Below are 20,424 nucleotides of genomic sequence, written 5' to 3'. Positions count from 1 at the left end.
GCCTGCCTTTGTCTCCGGGCTCCTTTGTGCGGAGCAGCTTCTAGCACAAACCCCAAAGGCAAAGCGGCCCCGTCCACCTCCTGTGAACCAAAGCACATCCCCAGGTCACCTCCTGCCCTGGATGGGCTTGGGAAAGAAGATGGGAGCTCCTTGGGCAGCTCTGCTGATGTCACCAAGAGCTCATTGCCATGGCAACAGAGCGAGGACCACAACAAGTGATCTCATCGGCTCCCGGTTCATCCCAGAGAGCTGGTTCTCACGGGGCTGTGTGACCAGAGGGGTTTTGCCCTCTGCCCTTGGGCACGGAGAGCCATGGAGGTTGCTCGTGTGCTTCATGTGCAGCCAGTGGGGCACAGAGAGGGTTGCAGAGGTCTCAAAAGTCATAGAGCCCCAGCCTGGTTTGTGTTGAAGAGACCTTAAAGCTCCTCCAGCTCCAACCCCTGCCACAGGCAGGGACCCCTTCCACTAGAGCAGCTTGCTCCAAGCCCCTGTGTCCAACCTGGCCTTGAACACTGCCAGGGATGGGGCAGCCACAGCTTCTCTGGGCACCCTGTGCCAGCGCCTCAGCACCCTCACAGGGAAGAGCTTCTGCCTTATCTCCAACCTGAACTTCCCCTGTGTCAGTCTGACCCCATCACCCCTTGTCCTGTCACTCCAGTCCCTGATGCAGAGTCCCTCTCCAGCATCCCTGTAGCCCCCCTCAGACACTGGAAGCTGCTCTGAGGTCTGTCCCCTTTGGCGCAGCATCTCCCCGTGTTCAGCTGTAGCTGCTCACTGAAAACACCAACACAGGTATTTGAGGATGATGGGGGCTATGCAGTGACCTCAGTCCTGCCCAAGCTCTTCATTGCTGGCATGATATGAGGAACAATTCCTGCCCCAGAGGGTGCTCAGGCATTGGAACAGGCTGCCCAGGGCAGGGCTGCAGTCACCGTCCCTGCAAGGGTTCACAGCCCGTGGAGACGAGGCCTCAGTGCCATGGGGCAGTGGTGGCCTTGGCAGGGCTGGGCAATGGTTGGACTGGATGAGCTTAAAGGCTTGCTGATTCTATGAAGCAAGCTCCCATTTTCCTTCTTCCTCTGTGCAGATCATCCCATACCTTTATAGCCAGAAGGAAGGAACAGCACAGATTTGCTCTTTCTGAATTGAAGCTGCAGGTTGCAGCCTCAATAAAGGTGCCAGAATAAAGAATACCTGCTTGTCAACTTAAAACTTCGTTGGCAAGTTTGGTCCTGGAGTTTTCTCTCAATCAAGCTTTAAAGTCCCTTCCAACCCAAAGCATTCCAGGAGTCTCTGACAAAACACACATTCCTCTCCTCCCCCTTCCTGGAGCTGCAGCCGTTTCACTCCAAGAGGGATGGTCCAGGGACGTGGTGGATGCTCCTCCACCTTTGCAGCAATGTTAATCAAGACCAAATGCCTTTGCGAAGGTGGCGAGAGTTCAAACCCACGTTGTTCTCAGCCAGGGCCAAAACTGCTGGCTGAGATTTACAGCCCGAGGGCAGTCCTGAGCGCTGTGAACCGAGGCACGCATGGAGCGAGATCCGACCCGAGCCTCAGCCGCAGCATCGCGGTGCAGCCGTGATTTGTGGCTCTTTATGAGGACCAGGGAGGCTGCAGGAAGCTGTGGATGAGCCAAGATGGGAACTTGCTGAGGATAAAGAGAGGAATTGTGCCTTACATTAAACCCTCTTTTCGAGGAGACACTCAGATCGTATCAGACAGGGGCTGTCATTTCAGCCGAGAAGGGGATTTGTGGTTTGGATGGGGCTCTGATGTGGCTTTGCAGCTCAGGCAATGCAGGACGTCACCAAGAGCACTGTTGCACCATCACTCCGCAGCCCTGCTGCTCTTGGTGCCATCCGCTCATAGTAAAACCTATAAATAAACCAAGAAAGCTTGAGAAATGGGGCAGGGAATTGCTCCAGAGGGAAGAGCTCCAAGGGAAGAGGAGGACGGCGCCAGCGCTGCGCATTCCTCCAACCACGAGCTGCACCGCGGCGTGCCCCCTTTCCATCCCTGCCCTTTGGAGTCAAGGAGACATTCCCTGTCCTCAGCCCCGCCAGTGCAGAAGTGCAAGTGAGGGAATGCATCTCCCGAGGAATAACCTTGGGTTGGGGTTTGTCCCTGCTGCAGTGACCCCCGGCTCCGCTCTCCCATCGCTCTGCTGCAGTAGCGGGATCAGAGCTGCCTGACGAGGCTTTTCCAAGAGGATGATGTCCCCAAAACCACGCCAAGGCACGCGGAATGAGCTGCTTGACTCATAAAGCAGCTCCTTTGGGAAGGGGCAAGGTGAGGCCCGGCCCCAGCACCGTGCTTTCCCTTGATCAAAAGGGCAGCTCTGGCACGGGGAAAGAGGATGTGAATCGTTCAGTGGGATGGAGTGGGAGGGTTGAGCCCAAACCTCCTGTATCCAGCTTGGAGACAGCCCTTGGAGCCCTCTCAGCAGTGAGGAAAAGGGCTGCAGCTCATTGGGAAACACCAGGAGGGCTTTGGGATGGAGCAGGCGTTCGGGAGCAGGTGCACTGTGTGTGCCATGGGCGCTCAGTACTCCTTAAATCCCTCTGCGTTTCCAGTCCCCCATTCCCCAGTCCTTTCCTTCCTGCACAAACAGAGGGGAGGGTGCATTTCCCCAGTGAGGTCAGTGGAAAGGCTGCACTTGCCTCCAGCTGGGTTTGGATCAGGATGGGGTGTGCAGGTGTCCGGGAGGGATGAAGCATCGCTGCACAGCTGGATCTTGCCTTTCACAGCAGTCCCCAAACACCCCACACCATTCCCATCCTCGGCCACCCCGCGCTGCCCCCTAAGCCAGGATCATCCCTGGTTCCTCCCCACCTTTCTCCTTTTGGGATAACAATTGCAGGATCCAGATGCTTATCTGCAGGGCTCTTCCCATGGCCACCGCTTCCAGCGGGATGCTCACCCGGCCCCGCGATGCCCTTCACCGAAATCCATGTGGATGCTCAGACAACACCCACAGATAACCCCTGCAGATGGGGCAGCACCTGGGAAAGATAAAAAGCCTCGGGAATGCTGCAGGAAAGGGAATGCTTCAGATATCTATGAGATTTCTTATCGCAAACAAATCATAAACGTGAGAATCGGGTGAGGGATACAGGATATTTAATCCCAGAATCCCAGCCTGGTTTGTGTTGGAGGGGACCTTAAAGCTCCTCCAGCTCCAACCCCTGCCACGGGCAGGGACCCCTTCCACTGGAGCAGCTTGCTCCAAGCCCCTGTGTCCAACCTGGCCTTGAGCACTGCCAGGGATGGGGCAGCCACAGCTTCTCTGGGCACCCTGTGCCAGCGCCTCAGCACCCTCACAGGGAAGAGCTTCTGCCTAAGAGCTCAGCTCAGTCTCCCCTCGGGCAGGTTCAAGCCATTCCCCTTGGCCTGTCCCTCCATCCCTTGTCCCAAGCCCCCCTCCAGCTTTCCTGCAGCCCCTTCAGGCACTGGAGCTGCTCTCAGGTCTCCCCTTCAGGAGCCTTCTCTTGTCCAGGCTGCCCCAGCCCAGCTCTCTCAGCCTGGCTCCAGAGCAGAGCTGCTCCAGCCCTCGCAGCAGCTCCATGGCCTCCTCTGGCCTCGCTCCAACAGCTCCACGTCCCTCTTGTGCTGCTGCCCCAGAGCTGGATCAGGGCTGCAGGGGGGTATCCCCAGAGCACAGCAGAGGGGCAGGATCCCCTCCCTGAGCTGCTGCTCACGCTCTGGGGGTGCACCCAGCACACGGGGGGGGTTCTGGGCTCAAGTGCTCACTGAAGCAGGGTCATGGGGGGCTTCTCCTCACCCAACATCCCAAGTCCTTCTCCTCAGGCTGCTCCATCCGGTCTCCCCCAGCCTGTTTAACCCGATGGCAATGGAATCCCGACCACCTGCATTTATGTGAGGTGCACACAAAGCTTTGCCCTTTGATTCACCAAACTAAGGGAAAGCATGAAGCTTCAGAAAGGGGGAGCATCCCCCCTCCGCACTATGGGACCAGCTGCATCCATGCGATGCTGCCAGCAGGATGCAGCCCCCAGAAGCTTGTGGTTACACCCCCAATCCCTATGGGTCTGCTGGTCGCAGCCAGTGGGTTTCCCCTTCCCAAAGCCACAATATCTCTGTCCTATGGGTATCCAACTCCTCCTGAGAGGATCAGCAAGCGATTTGGGAACAGGGGCATCCTGGTGCCTCTGGTGATGCAGCCTGGAGCCTGATCCATCTTACTTGTCGCCTTTTACATCCTTCACCCTCTGCCAGCAGGATATAGCATCAGCAAAGCCCCCAAACACCACTGACCTCAGCGCCATTAATCATCCATCCCCATGTAAGCAAAGGGAGCAGCGGATGCCTCTAAGACACATGTTTATCATAGCGCAGGGGAGTAGCCTGCCCATGGGGACACCAACAAATAGCGCTGTAAAAGAGATAAAACGCCTTTGTTTCAAAGCCCCAAGTAAGCAGTTTCTTCCCTGCTTTTGGCAGCTCCATGCAGAGGGGGAAAACGATGACAGCAACCAGAGCTGGGCCAGAGTCAAGGGCAGTTTTTCCTCCAGCTGAAGCACTCCCCAGCGCTGACAGCACCACATGAGGGGCCCTTCCCTTTGCATTGACTTGATTTGCTTCACTTGTGCTGAAGTGGTCACGTTCGAGCCCAGGCACCTTGGCCCGGACGGGCAGCACATCCCCTGGCACCGGTGTCCGGCTCCTGCTGCGCTGTGATAAGGAGGGAGGAACAGGGACACGGGACAATGGATGCACGTCCTCCGGGCAGGGAACAGCCTTGCACAGCCTTTCCACCCCTTATCTTTATAGCCCATGCTATAACAATCACCTCATCCCCGTCCCCATCTCTGTTTATGAAGTTCTTATCCTGGAGATTGAAGGTTATAAACAAGGCGCCTCCAGCATCCTTGGATAGGGAGCAGTTTGGGCTGGTGCACTGGAAGGAAAGCTGCCCTCTCAAAGCCTTCAGTGGTGCTCCCGAGCCCTGCTGCTGGCCCTGGGCTCCAGCCGCTGTCCTGGAGGTGGGCTGAGAAAGGAAAACCTCCTTTTCTCACTGTGAGGGGGGTTGAGCACTGGAGCAGGGTGCCCAGTGATGGGCAGCTCCATCCTTCAGAGAGAGCCAGGCTGGTGTGGGGTGGAAGGGATCTCCAAAAGCTCATCCAGTTCCACGGGCAGGGACCCCTTCCACTGGAGCAGCTTGCTCCAAGCCCCTGTGTCCAGCCTGGCCTTGAGCACTGCCGGGGATGGGTTAATGACCCAGCCGAGCTCTGCTCAGTTAGAGCATCAAACCCCTCGCAGTCTGCATGATGCCAGCGGCAGAAGCTGCTGCAGGAGGGGCCGGGCCGGTGCCCGGGCGCTGCTTGCACAAAGTGCTGATGCTTTCCTGTATTGCGGGGTCCCTCCCTGCAGGAAACAATGCATTGTCCTGCCGAGTGCCTCGCTTTCCTGCCAGCTCCCAGCGGGGACAGCCCCAGCCCCTGCCCTCCTCACGGACACACACAAAGCGCCTTCACCTTGCGTCCACGAAGGGGGAAAGAGGCAGCGTGAGCCCTGCTTCCCAAAGGGAGAACCCCCTCAGAGGTGGCTGAAAGCAGGGCTTGTCCCCTCCAGGAGATTAAGCCAAGCGTAAGGCCAGGGAGCTGACCCTCAACTGCACTCAAGCCATGCCCAAAGGGCACTTGGCCGCCCTTGCACTCCTGTAACCCTCGTGCCCTACAGCAGCAGGGAGCACAGGTAATGACTGCTTTACCAGGCTCACCCACGCTGCAGATGGGGTCAGCACCCACCTGCGAGCTGCCGTCGGCTGGATGCCTCCTCTCCCATCACCTCCCACAGGGTGAAGAACTGCGAAGGGGCTCCCTGCGCTGCGGGTCTCCAGTCGTTAGCCTCATATGGGAATGCAGTCCTAGAGCAAGTTAATTATGGACCATATCCAAAGAGGGCAGGAGCCCCAGTGGGGGTGACCTCTGGGTGGGATCCATTCTCTCTGGTTATATAGGAACGCTTGCCAGCAGTTTTCCATCCCACCTCCTGCATCTGGAGGTCTTCCCCTGCCAGAAGCACAGTGCCATCCCCCAAACCCAGCCCTGATCCATAGTGAGATGGCTTGGGAGCAGACTGAAGCACAACCACTTACTGGCTCTGCTCAGCCCAGCCTATTTTGGCAGCTCAAAGCACGCTGGGGTCAGGACCTGGGTTTTATTCACACAGATCCGCACTGATGCTGAGCAAAGGGCATCTTGTACCAGCATCCGTCCAGGAAGACCCGAGAGATCCCAGTGGTGCTTCAAGTGGGGTGGGATTTACTCCTGCCCAGTGTTAAAGCAAGAAGATACAACCTCACTTGACCTTTTCCTGGTGATTTTAGAGGTTTGTTATTTTCCCTCCTCCCCAGAGCACAACATTCCCTGCCTGTTGGTTTGCCCTGCAGCAGGCGCTTGGCACAAGGTGCTCCAGAGATGCCCTTTTCTAAGCCCTGTATCAGTCCTGCAGCTGCAGGTGGTGATGATGGGGAGCAGCCCAGCTCAGGAGCAATTCCTCCTCCCTCCTATCTAAATGCAAGGAAGCTCCTCAGGGTCCCCCCACCAGCATCATGGGCAGCACAATAAGGGGTCGGATGCGGAGGTCTGACCTCCCGGCACACACCGGGCTCGGCCGCCCCTGCCTTCCTGCCATTGAAATGCTGAGCAGGCCTGTTTCCGTGGGTAAATACGGGATGGGAGTGGGGAAAAAGGAGTTAAACAAAGCAAAACCAGAGGGGAGAAAACTCGGACTAATGGAAAATGACACCCACGTTGGAATGGCCCCACACATCCCTCCACAGCAGCTCTCCCAAGCTGGGCTCAGGAATGCAACTCTGCATTCTCCATGATAAAATGGGTTCGGTTGTGTTGTTAACCCCCCCCGGACTCTGTCATCACTGCTGTATAAGCTTGTAACAGCACAAGGCTTTTGCTTCTCTCCTGTTCCACATGGATTTGTTAATCCATCCGCTCTATCCCGAGCTATACCAAAACACAGCTCCGGGAGCTCAAGCACAGGTCATCACCCTGCCTTTAACTAAGGTAACGGTTAAATGCCAGGACTTCTGTACCCACCCCAGCTCCCAGAAGAGCACAGGAGGACCCGTGAATGCCCTGCTCCTGCGAACGGGACCGCATGTCCCCAGCTCAATGGGACTCGGTGGCCCCCGAAGCTCAGCCAGAAGAGGGCCCGGCTGCCTTGGCCGCTCCGCATCCCCAGGAACCGCTCCGGAGGAGCCCGACCACGCGTGAGGTTCACCTGAAACCAGCCAAGGGAAGGGCTCCCAGCCTGGCTGCTGCTGCTGCTGCTGCTGTTCCCAGAGAGGCAGCAGGGGGGGGGACACGGAGGGGAAGGAGCCATGGGTTGCATCACCTCCTTGTGCGGGAGCCACGGGAGTCAGAGCCCTGCTTCGGCAGCATTGCGCAACCTGGGTTTAGCGTCTTTCCCCCCTTTAAACCCCATGTTCTTGGCTGATGGGGTTTTAGGTGCAAGGATGGGGCAGGTTTCTGAGCACTCCTCCAAGACCAAAGGGGCTGGAAACGTTGAGGTTCTTAAAATGAATCCTGAAGCATCAGGTCATTCCAGGCATCGGGATGTGAAGGACGTGTTTACACACTTACAGACTCATTTTGGCCTCTCCACGAGATCTTTGCAGGTCTGTGGCAAGCCCATGGTTAAGCCCATCACTTCCCATGCCGGTGATTGCAGACAGCAGGTAAAGGATGAGTTCAGGGATTTCCATGCATTTAAGTGGCTCCACAGGGAATGACCAGGACTTCCTTGCATGTGAGCTACAGCATCACCCATCCCAGGTGAGATAACGCATCCAGCAGCAGCTTCCACAGCCTTTGAGGTCCAAATCCCAGGGGATGCGAGCTACAGACTGGCAGGAATGAAGGGACTGGTTATTCCAATTCATCTGCTGAACTTGGGATCCAAACCTCTGGAGTTCAAACCCGGAGCCCCTCCTGGCAGCCAGGCTCAGGAGTGAAGCAGGGGCACTTCTGGCTGTGTCAGCCCTGACTTCCAGCTTCACCCTGTGCCTCGGGAAGGAAAACCACCAGAAAACAGGGAGCAGGGCTTATCCTTGGCTTCCCCTTGATTTCTGCTTATAGACGGTTATATGGTGAGGGTTACATTGACTAACAGCATCTGCAGACACCACGATGCTTACACTGGGCTCAGCAGGCGGTGGTGACCCCGGGAATGAAGCTCCAGCAACGCCGACCAGCTGGACCCCGACACATCCATAGCTCCTGCCGAGCTCCCTGCAAGCAGCTCCAGCAGCTTCTTGCTGAGCTGAGCACGACTGAAGGATGCGGCCACCAGAAGGGCCCCAGGGCTCCCCAAAGCGCTGCTGTTCCCTAGAATCTAGGCCTGAGGTTGAAGAGAAACGGGAAGAATCCTCATGGAATGGTTGGGTTTGGGTGGCCCTCAATGGGACCTGTCAGCAGCTCCGGGCTCCCCAGTCCTGTTCAGCCCTATTGACAGCATTTTGTAACCCCCCTGTTCCTATAGGATGCTTCCCCCCCCATGCAGTGACACCGCCGAGTCCCCCAGTAGGGGACATCCCATTCACATGTTAGAACTGCTGTCTTCCTGGGAATGGAGATGCCAGGGGATGGATCTGCTTGCACGAGTGCTATCAGGAGAACGGAACCAGCACTTCTGGAAGCAAGGAATGAGTGGTGCTCATTCTGCCCCTGCCTGGTGAATGGCAAACTGCACAGGAGGCCATGGAGCTGCTGCGAGGGCTGGAGCAGCTCTGCTCTGGAGCCAGGCTGAGAGAGCTGGGCTGGGGCAGCCTGGAGAAGAGAAGGCTCCTGAAGGGGAGACCTGAGAGCAGCTCCAGTGCCTGAAGGGGCTGCAGGAAAGCTGGAGAGGGGCTTGGGACAAGGGATGGAGGGACAGGCCAAGGGGAATGGCTTGAACCTGCCCGAGGGGAGACTGAGCTGAGCTCTTAGGCAGAAGCTCTTCCCTGTGAGGGTGCTGAGGCGCTGGCACAGGGTGCCCAGAGAAGCTGTGGCTGCCCCATCCCTGGCAGTGTTCAAGGGCAGGTTGGACACAGGGGCTTGGAGCAAGCTGCTCCAGTGGAAGGGGTCCCTGCCCGTGGCAGGGCTTGGAGCTGGAGGAGCTTTAAGGTCCCTTCAACACAAACCAGGCTGGGATTTACGACCTTGTCACATCCCTCGATGAATCCCTCACCGTTCAGGCTCTATTAATACTTCAACCCACTCTCCAGGCAGTGCAGGAGGAAGGAAGCAGCAAACCCATCCCTCTGCACTCAACCAAGCCCCAGCAGTGCTGCTGCGAGCTGGGGAGCTGCTCATCCCCCTTGGAGGATTCCCACCCTCCCTTTCCTTCCCTTCCTGCTATTGCTGCCCGGGCAGGACACCACCCGTCCCTCCCGGAGCATCCACCCCTGCCTTTTCCTTCTCACTTCCCTCCAAAGCCACCTCCTTCACAGGAGCGAGCGCACCAGTGGGAGGAAAAGCAATTCAATGGAGCGGGGCTGGGACAATAAATAGGAAACGGAGGCACAAGAGAGCTGGGTGTGCTGCAGATGGAGGCGGAGGGATGCCACTGCCGCTGCCAGCCCCACTTTGTCACCCCCGTGGGCCAGCTCTTCCTGGGCCACGGGCAGTGGGAACGACAAGGAGATCACACCTGGTTCACAGCACGGAGTCCCCGTTGGGTTGCCAAGGCAGAGCGAGGCAGTGCCCCATTTCAGATGGGTTCTGCCACTCCAGTTCTTCCCCATCCCTGCGTTCCCTGCTGCCAAGCAGCAAAGCTCAGGCAGGAAATGCAGGGGGAAAGGCACCAAGGCAAGGAACTCCAGCAGGAGGGTGAGGGAAAAGGGGGCAGGAAACGGTGCTCTGTGAGTAAACAGTCTAGAAAGGGAGGAAATTCATATTTAATAGGAAAAGCCCACCCCTCCCTGCTCCAGAGAGGAATTCACAGGCGTTTGGAGCCACCTTCACTGATGTACGTGCGTGACTGTCCTGAACATCAAGCAGAGGCCTCACCCCAAACGTCGATCACAGCCTCCCGAAACACCCACCCTTTGGGACCTCGCCATCCCCACCGGTGGGATGCCCTGTGGTGGAGGCTGGAGCTGTGGGTGCAAGAGGTGAGGGGGCTTCCTTTAGGATTCCCTGTCCGGGGAGGACATCCAGCCCTGCACCCCTCCACTCTGCTCAAGACTCTTTCATAGCCCTAACAGAGACCCGTTTCTTTCCATTCCTATTCCAGGAGCAAACCTAAAGCTGAAGCTAATGGCACCTCCACGTTGCGTGTCACCGAGCTCAGCCCCAGCTCCGAGGTGATTCCCATAGCCTGACGCTCCCACGTAAGGGTGGTTTCTCATGGAACCATAGAGGAAATGAAGCCCTCACCCATCACCTGGGGGACAAACGGTGCAACACTCCCCACACTAATCCAGTGCTTCCACAGGCAGCGACTCTCCCACCTCCACATCCACCCAAGGGCTGTCTGCAGCCATCAGCAAGCCCAGCTCCGGGGCATCAGTGCTGGACCCCCACCAACACAGGACAAGTGTCAAATCTACACTGGGAAGAGCTGTTTGCAATGCAATGAGCCCTTATAGCCCAGCAGTAATAATGAGCAAGAGGTGGTGAGGATGGTGCTGAGGCACTTGGGTTTTAGACGGGGATAGTGGAGAAGAGAAGCTGCGTGGAGACCTCAGAGCAGCTTCCAGTGTCTGAAGGGGGCTATAGGGATGCTGGGGAGGGACTCTTCATTAGGGACTGTAGTGACAGGACAAGGGGTAACGGGTTCAAACTGAAACAGGGGAAGTTTAGATTGGATCTAAGGAGGAAATTCTTTCCTGTGAGGGTGGTGAGGCACTGGAATGGGTTGCCCAGGGAGGTTGTGAATGCTCCATCCCTGGCAGTGTTCAAGGCCAGGTAGGACAGAGCCTTGGGTGCCATGGTTTAGTGTGAGGTGTCCCTGCCCATGGCAGGGGGTTTGGAACTGGATGACCTTAAGGTCCTTTCCAACCCAAACCATTCTATGATTCCAAGATGCTGCCCCATGTCCAGACACCACAGTCTCTGCAGCATCACTGCTGTAGCTCCTGGCCAAATGCATGTTATGTTACACATATTATCTATGCATATATTATCTATGATTCTATTCAGCATTACAGCACTTCTGAGGCTGCAGAGAATCTCAGAATCCCAGCCTGGTTTGGCTTGGAAAGGAGCTTAAAGCTCCTCCAGCTCCAACCCCTGCCACGGGCAGGGACCCCTTCCACTGGAGCAGCTTGCTCCAAGCCCCTGTGTCCAACCTGGCCTTGAACACTGCCAGGGATGGGGCAGCCACAGCTTCTCTGGGCACCCTGTGCCAGCGCCTCAGCACCCTCACAGGGAAGAGCTTCTGCCTTACCTCCAACCTGACCTTCCTGTGCCAGTTTAAACCTCTTGCAGGCAGGAGTTGGAGGCCCTGGGAGCTGCTGCTCATGAGCTCAGATCAGCTCGGCCCATCCCTGCTTCCCTCCTCTCCTCCCACTCTCACAGTTTCCCTTGTGCAGTCTTTCCCTCCGTGTACTGCAGAGGAAGAGCCTTGCACACGTTGTTTGCTGCTGGGAGCCTCAGCTCCAAGCCTGCGGGTTCAGGTTCTGCTGCTGTTTTATGGTTTCAAAGGGAAAAAAGAGAGGCAGAAACCTCAGAACGGGACATCAGTGAAACCATTCCTCCCCACGCCCGGCTCCGAGGCACTTGGACACCAAAGCAAACGGGGCAACCCCCAGCATTTCCTAACCAAAGCAGTGCTTTGCCTCTTGTTTAAGGCTCTTGAAGCATCGGTGCTATTCCCTACCATGACCTCATGCTGCTGTGCGATGCAGGGAGGGGAAGCGGCAGGGAGATGCTTGTTTACTGGATGGGGCAAAACAGCTCCAGAGAGGGGAAATCATCACCCAAAACTGGGGTGAGAGAAGGCACCTCCATGGAGGGACCAGGGATGCTCGGCCCACGGTCCTGCCCTGGGGCTCAGCGTTAAACAGGACCCAGGGCTCCATCCTCGCCTGGGCACGTTTATCTCACCTCTGCTTCGGGTGCTTTGTGGCTTTAGAGGTTTGGGTCTTTAATTTTTACCTTTTCATCCTAAATAGCAGCGCCAGCGTTGCGCAAGGGCTGAAGGAAAAGCATCGGGGGCTGCCAACCGTGCTCCTCACCATGGCTCAGCCCTGCAGCCAGCTCCCCGTGAAGAGCAACAACTTTGGGGTTACACCACGCAGAATCCCCCCATCCTCCTCTGATTCACAATTGCCTCGCCCCAGTTTGCATCTCAGGGCTGGTCGCTGCCGGATGAAGCAGCCCAGCCTCCCTTTCCTTAGGCAATCCCTGCTTGGGAAGGCGCACGGCAATTCCCTCAAGCACGGCTTTGGGATCCGCCTCGAGGAGGCACAGCCCTCCCTGCGCTGCCAGATTACCTCATGGCTCGTCCCACAGAGGAGAAGGGACGGAAGTCAGGGAGAAGAAGGACATTTGGGGGAGCTGGAGCAGTTCCCCACTGCGCAGCACAGAAACGCTTTGGATCAGCAGGGAAATCATCGCTCGCTCCGGCTTCTCCGAGCTCAAACCCCGAGCTGAACAGGATGGGCTGGATCGTTTGGCTGCAGGAATGCCAGGGTTTATTTGTCCAGCCAGGTGTCCTGGTGGGATTCCAGCATCCACATCCCCACACCTCCCTTCTGCAATTCAAAGGAGGCGTTGCCGGGTTGGGGTTTTGTTTCACTCTGCCCTTTTCTTCCTTCCCCCCCAGGACCTCACCCTACCAGCACATCAGTGGGAGGAGACCCCCCCGCATGCAAGCGCCAAGGGACAGCATCCAATGGGATCGGTGGTTCCTTAAACAGGTCCCATCTGTGAGGAAGACGCAGCGAGATGCTGCTAGGACACCGCATTTCACCCACCCCGTGCATGCGCCGCCCCGGACCACCCAGGACAAACCAGTCAGCACTTCCACCACAGCCATGAGGAACAGCAGCACGAAAGCACTCGAACGACAAGCTGAGAGGCAAAGCAGCCTTCCTGGGAGCAAATCCTTGCAAGGAGCCTGGTGATCCCACTGTGGCTCCCAGGAGGCTTCCCAGGGAGCCAAAAGCTCCTGGGATGAGGGCCTGAGAGCTCGTGTTCTGTTCCTGGACACCAGGGGAGCCTTTCCTGGCGTGTAAAGAAATCATGGAATGTTTTGGGTTGGAAGGGACCTTAAAGCTCCTCCAGCTCCAAGCCCTGCCACGGGCAGGGACCCCTTCCACTAGAGCAGCTTGCTCCAAGCCCCTGTGTCCAACCTGGCCTTGAACACTGCCAGGGATGGGGCAGCCACAGCTTCTCTGGGCACCCTGTGCCAGCGCCTCAGCACCCTCACAGGGAAGAGCTTCTGCCTAAGAGCTCAGCTCAGTCTCCCCTCGGGCAGGTTCAAGCCATTCCCCTTGCCCTGTCCCTACAGGCCCTTGGCCAAAGGGGCTGGATCCTCCCTCTGAGCACCCAGGACTGAAGGAGAGCAGCCCAAAGGCAGTGACGTGCCCTGATTTGACCTCCAGCCGCATGTGGTACCCATTATCCTATGAGCTGCCAATAGCACATTGCATCAGCTCCCTCCCACCAGCACAGACCTGCTGCAAGCGTCTCCACCAAGCAAGCCAAGGCACAGGGATCCCACTGGGACAATACAGGAACAACCAGGAAGCTCGGCTGGTGCCACCAGCAGCTCCCAGCACGCTGCTATAGTTCCTATTTAGCCTGGAAATACCCTGTTTAGATGCCACCATCTCCTGGTGCTCCCCTTACACGCTGCCAGCTCAGTGCCTCATGCTCCCATGGGACCTGGCAAGCCAACTGGGGCATGTTCAAAGGACTTTGGGTGCAGAGGAGCACCCACGTGCACTGCCCATGCCTGCCATAAGGGTGGGAGCAGCTTGGGTTTATCTGCAGGAGGCAGGAACCTCCTTGGTTAGACAGGAGGCTGTTTTGAACATCGAGCATTGGAAGCTGCTCAGAAATAGATGGAAAATCCACTTTTGGCAGCTGATGCTGTGAAGCAGGAGGCACTCAAAGCCCATGCACGGCCAAGGAACAGAGCATCCTGCAGGGAATAACCCCCTGCGTGAGCACAGGCAGCGGCACCGCCTCGCGCTCAGCCCCTGATCTCATCTGCTCTCAGGAGGGCTCGTCCCACCCCAATCCTCCCCCGGCTTCAGCCTGGTGATGCTTCAGAGCTAGGGAAACAGCGACAGCAGCAAAGCTGATGGAGCTGCCGGGAGGGTTCCGACACTGGGAGCACCCCTAAACCTCCCCTCCACCCTGAAAGGGTAAGAAGGGAGCGATGAGGCAAGATGCTGACGCTCAGAGAGATGGGATGTTCGGGTGAGAGCTGCTCCTTCCTTCCCCCACTCCCTATTTCCTTCCATCCAGGTGGGAATTCACTGGCTCCATCAAAGCACCACCTCTGCCGGGCAGCTACACCGGGATAACAAGGGTTTTCCTTACACAGGGTAAAGGCACCAAAGGATGAAGCTCTCTGTAGAGGCTGGTTTTGAATGGGGGAGCAAAGAACACGGGAAGTGGAGACAAGCGCTGCCCCCAGTCCCGTTCCTCAGCGCTCTGAGGCATCACCATCAGCCCTTCCACCCATTGATCACGCATCTGGGCGGCCAGAATCAGTAAATAACAGGGGTTTTGGAGCATGAAATGGCACCACAGGCTTCGGGTGCTGGGACTTGCGTGTCACATCTGCGTCTGCTTCACCACCAATGCCAGAAACGGCGTATTAAGAAATGCCAGAAGCCAAGCACGGCATTGCCACGTAGATGCTAGGAAGCCCTTGTGCTGCATGTGCATCCTGCCAGCCCCTTCCAGCTTATTCCATGTAACTTCTGCAAACGCGTTTTCTTAGTGATTTAACCCAAGGTTCTAGTTTTAAAGTATGTGGATTTCTCCTTTAGCCAGGTGCTGCTGTTGTTCTTTGCTCCTTGTGCTACCCAGAAACCACATCCCACAGCCAGGAATCACCACCCACATCCTGTGCTCTTCCTTGCCGTGTCCTGCAGACCGCAGCAATGGGAAGAGGGAACTGCCCCATCTTTTTGCTGTTAGGTAAAGGCCAACGCTGCATAAACACGTTGACCCACATTGTGCCAACACGCTGCGTGAATACCCATGCAAACGTGACATTGATGCTGCTCTACAGCTTGGAGCTCCTAAAAACACAAGGCTGGGGCCCCCTTTCCCCTGTGCTTTCCCACACAGTTCTCCAAGAGGACAACCCCATATACCAACAGCCAGCGTTTAACCAGCAACAGGCAACTCGCTCCCCATCTCCATCCCTGCACACGAGCCAACCAAGGGAATGGCTGGATTGCTTCTCCTCAGCAGAGCCCGATGCTCTTTGCTAGGGAAGGTGGCTCTGGGTTTGTGCTCGACCAACACAAACCCGCTGCAGCCCTTGGTGGGTCGCTGTGTGCCAGCCTCAGCCTTACCCATTGCTGTAAGGTCTGAACATGACAAAGAGCCCGGCTCCCCAGCACCTCCAATGCCAGAGCAGCAGCCTGGGTGCAGCATCCAGGATGCACCATAGAGCCATGGAATAGTTTGGGTTGGAAGGGACCTTCCAAGCTCGTCTACTGCAAACCCCCTGCAATGAGCAGGGACATGTTCAGCTAAAGCAGGTTAACCAGAGCCACATCCAGCCTGGCCTTGAACCTGGTGCATCCACCACCTCTCTGGGTACCCGGTCCTGGAGTAACCTCCACCAAAACACCTTAAAACTCCCAACCATCAGCCTCAGCACCACCAGACTGAGACAAAACCACCTCTGAGGAAGCATTTTGCAATAGCTCACCCATTTCTTCCCCTACCTGCTGTAGCAGAGAGCGCAGGCGCTCTTCTGGAGTCCATAGGTCCAATGTACGCTGGGCTTGGAGCAATGCTCAGTACCCAACACGGAGAAGATCCTCACGGCCCAGGCTCTCCGAGGGGCAGAGAAGCTGTGGCTGCCCCATCCCTGGTAGTGTTCAAGGGCAGGTTGGACACAGAGGCTTGGAGCAAGCTGCTCTAGTGGAAGGGGTCCCTGCCCTGGCAGGGCTTGGAGCTGGATCAGCTTTAAGGTCCCTTCCAACCCAAACCATTCCATGATCTCAGCCATTAGCAAGCCAGGAGCAGCTGGGTCAGCTCCTCAGTTGAACTCTGCACATTCAAGCCCTGCAGAGTTTATCACAGCTTAAGGAATGATGTTATCTATGGGAGCAGATGCAGTGAGGTCTCTCCCAGCCACGCCGGGTGGAAAACAGGCTCTTTTGGCTTGAGGACAGTGAGTTCAGCCAAAGGGGCAGAGTGCAATGGGTGAGCAGCAACACGAGCTTTACTTAACCACTAAAAGCAAGCAGCAGCCCCCGAGACTTCTCTATGTAGGGGTTTGAAGTGCTGCGTTCATGCTGCTGCACTCTCCTTGCTGGTCCCCATCCCACGTGCTTCACATCCCTGCTTCCCTCAGCTTGTTAAAGCAGGAGCCATCCCAAACATGTGGTTGTAAGCTAATGATGCTGCGGGTGAGAGGAGGAGGAGGATGCTCTGTAACAGCCCTCACTCGGTCCTTTGGGAGAGTCATGCTGCAGAAAGCAAACAGGGATGCGTTGGGGCGAGGGGAAGGGCAAGACAGAGACTGTGGACTCTGATCATTCCATTCACTAAGTGGGAATTAAAAGCCAGTCTTTATCTGTGGAGCACAGAGCCTGGGGAGATGGAGATAACGCAGCTCCGCTGTTATCTCCAGCTGAGAGATGGAGGAGCCCGGCCAAGCCACGGGGCTTTCATGCCTTTCTCTTAATTCCCCCCTTCGTGCTAAATACACAAGCAGGAACCTTCAGAAGGAGAGTCAGAAGGTGTCCACCCAAAGAGATTAACTACATTGATCTGCCCTAATGAAGTCCACTCCTTCTGGGGAGTGATACAGGCCCAGGTTCCAGCACTGGAACCACATCCCTGACATCTTTGTTCCTTCTGTAGATAGACTAGAATCCTGGAATGGTTTGGGTTGGAAGGGAGCTTAAAGCTCATCCAGTTCTGACCCCTGCCATGGGCAGGGACACCTTCCACTAGAGCAGCTTGCTCCAAGCCCCATCCAACCTCCCAACCATGCTCCAAACCCAGCAGAGCCTATAAATAGATCACAGTGATCTGAGCATCCCCACCCCAGCACCCCCTTTACCCAGACCCCCCACCCCACTGCTGCGCCTTGCAGGGGCAGATCCCCCACAGCACAGAGGGAGAGGCAGGACAAATAAACAGAGCAGCACAATCCGGCCCCAGCCTTGGGATAAAAGCTCCTTTCCTTCTCTGGCAGGTGGGAGAAGCCGCTAAGGCTCTCAGGAGAGGGAAGTGCTCTCCTTATGGGGCTGCCTTTCATGTGTGCTGCTGATAGCGTCTTATTGTAACAACCCCTTGCTGTTCAAAAGCATCCAGATCCTGGTAAGCTGGGATTCGCACAGGCTGCTGCAGTAATGGAAGTTTAGATTGGATCTAAGAAGGAAATTCTTTCCTGTGAGGGTGGTGAGGCACTGGAATGGGTTGCCCAGGGATGTTGTGAATGCTCCATCCCTGGCAGTGTTCAAGGCCAGGTTGGACAGAGCCTTGGGTGCCATGGGTTAGTGTGAGGTGTCCCTGCCCATGGCAGGGGGGGTGGAACTTGATGATCTTAAGGTCCTTTCCAGCCCTGACTGTTCCAGGATTCTACGACCTGCTGCCTGCAGATGATGCTCTTCAATGTAACCGCATCTCCGGGGCTCTGTGGTCCATGTGCTCCAGAATACACCAGAAGACCCCTGGTGATGGTCACATCCTTGCCTGCTGCCATCTGCCTGCTCATGCTCTTCCTCCTCCCATCAGCAGCGCCTCTATGCTGTGTCTCTGCTGTCCCAAAGGGGCCATACGCCGCGATTGTGCCTCATGAGCTGTTTTAGCAACACAGAGCGAGGTGGAAACACCTCCTGCCCCTCCAGTGAGGCCCTGGTTTGTTAAAGCCACTTGGAGGAATGAACAGCACCAAAAGAACGAAAATAATTACCCCTAAAAGACGTGAAACTGTTCTCAGAAAGGTGGTTTTGTCGCATGGGTTCACAGGGGGTGTTTTGTTTCCTTCCTCTGCATAAAGGCTCCTGCAAAACTCCTGGGAGGATCTGCAGAGCATGGTATTCCTTGGGCAGAATTAGGAGAACATACTCCTAGGATGCCCCATCCCTGGCAGTGTTCAAGGCCAGGTTGGACACAGGGGCTTGGAGCAAGCTGCTCCAGTGGAAGGGGTCCCTGCCCGTGGCAGGGCTTGGAGCTGGAGGAGCTTTAAGGTCCCTTCCAACCCAAACCAGGCTGGGGTTCTGTGATTCTACTGTAGCCTAAAGGGAATTCTAATATACCTGTTGATAGAATTACACAGAATAAGGTTTAAAATCTGCATATGCAGGATGCACATGTTTGTGTGTGATGTTGTGTTATATATATAAATAAATAATGTATGTATTTTCTGCAAAGACAAGTACTGGGGCAGCCACAGCTTCTCTGGGCACCCTGTGCCAGCGCCTCAGCACCCTCTCAGGGAAGAGCTTCTGCCTAAGAGCTCAGCTCAGTCTCCCCTCGGGCAGGTTCAAGCCATTCCCCTTGGCCTGTCCCTCCATCCCTTGTCCCAAGCCCCTCTCCAGCTTTCCTGCAGCCCCTTCAGGCACTGGAGCTGCTCTCAGGTCTCCCCTTCAGGAGCCTTCTCTTCTCCAGGCTGCCCCAGCCCAGCTCTCTCAGCCTGGCTCCAGAGCAGAGCTGCTCCAGCCCTCGCAGCATCCCCATGGCCTCCTCTGGCCTCGCTCCAACAGCTCCACGTCCCTCCTGTTGGATCCATGACTCACACACAAACCCCGTTCCCCATCCCAGGACCCTGCCCACTGCTCCGGGCCCCACTGCTCGCCCCAGGAGCGCTGGTTCCATGCACGGCACCGGCCCGACGCGATGTCCTTGAGGATGTCCCCAGAGGAAGCCCAGTTCCTTCTATTCTTCTCTGCCTGCTGCTGGCGCAGGTGTCCCCCCCCCGGCCCCATTGTCCCTTGTCCCAGCCTTGGGGCTTTGCACAAACAGCGTGATGTCAAGCAGAGGGTGCACGTTTCCTTCCTTGGCCTTGGAGAAGCACGGTTTAAGCAGTGCCTTCAGCAAGCTGACAGCTTAATGCCTTTAATTTAGTTATATATACTTATATTTAAGTGCAGTTTTCCATTCAGCAGGCTTTCTGCTGGCCAGAAGATAATTTGGTTTCGATTATTATCCAAAACAGGGTGTTTATAGATGAATTCAGCCCTGGGGATTGAGAAACACACACTCCCCCCCCCCCCCCTTTTAACTTCGGAACCAGGACATGATTGGTTTTCAAATGGGAACCGAAAAAGCCTGGTCTATTTAAGGGAAACAATAGGGTCTTGGTGTGTTTTTAAGTCACTCTCTTGCAAAACCAGAGCTATAAATATTAGCATCAGCTTCGGAGATGAAGATCCCACCAAAGGGAAGGATTTCTGCCCGTGAAATTGCAGCCAGCAGTGAACAGCTCTGGTAGGAACACCCAGACATTGACTGGGGGAAAAGGAAACCCCAAGCCAAGACTAAAGGCACTGGGAGAAGCTGTCAGTTATATCCTTGCAAATCAAAGGCAAGGATCTGACACCGTGGTCTTCAAAGAGTGCTCTTCCCAGGGACAGGAGCCCTTTCAGCTGGTTTGCCCTCACACGCATCCCAGTGAAGGACATCACCAGTTAGCCAGCTGGAATGACCTCCGATACAACCCCTGGGATGAGCTTTGTCCATAGCCCCAGCTTGGAAGCATCCGGAGGAGCTGTAGTTGGGAATGACCGCTTTTTGTCCATGGAATTTGGCTGGGTAAAAAAGAAACCATCGAATCCTAGAATGGTTTGGGATGGAAAATGCTCATTTGGGTCCCTGAAATCACTGCTTGGTGAGTCCTCAGCTCGTCTGGGGCTGGGAAGAGAAAACACTGGCAGTGTTTTTGTAAGAGCACAGCCACGTACTGCCCGAGCAGAAAGGAAATGCTTTTGTGTTGAGCTCTCCTGCTCTGGGCAAGTCCAAGGAAAATCCACCCCCCCGTTCCTTTCAGGGGGAAATTTGGAATAAAACCAGCTCAAAATGGCACGAAAAAGGGTTTTTTTCCCTCCCAAGGCTGTATTCCAGTGTGGCTGCTGGCACAAAACACTCTGGTTCTGGAGTGCTGGTATTGATCCCTGCACCGTGTCACCCAAGTGATGCTTCCCTCTGTTTGTCAGTGAGGCTGCTGACGTCCAGTAGCTTGGGCTGCAGGGGAGGTTGGTGAAGGGAATCCAGCTCCTGTCCCCTGCTCCTTTGCATCCAAGCT

The sequence above is a fragment of the Pezoporus occidentalis genome, unplaced genomic scaffold (assembly GCF_034315485.1).
Source record: "Pezoporus occidentalis ecotype Australia unplaced genomic scaffold, CSIRO_AGI_Poc_V1 ctg10, whole genome shotgun sequence".
NCBI classification, from domain to species: Eukaryota; Metazoa; Chordata; class Aves; order Psittaciformes; family Psittacidae; genus Pezoporus; species Pezoporus occidentalis.
This window is presented reverse-complemented; position numbering follows the sequence as displayed.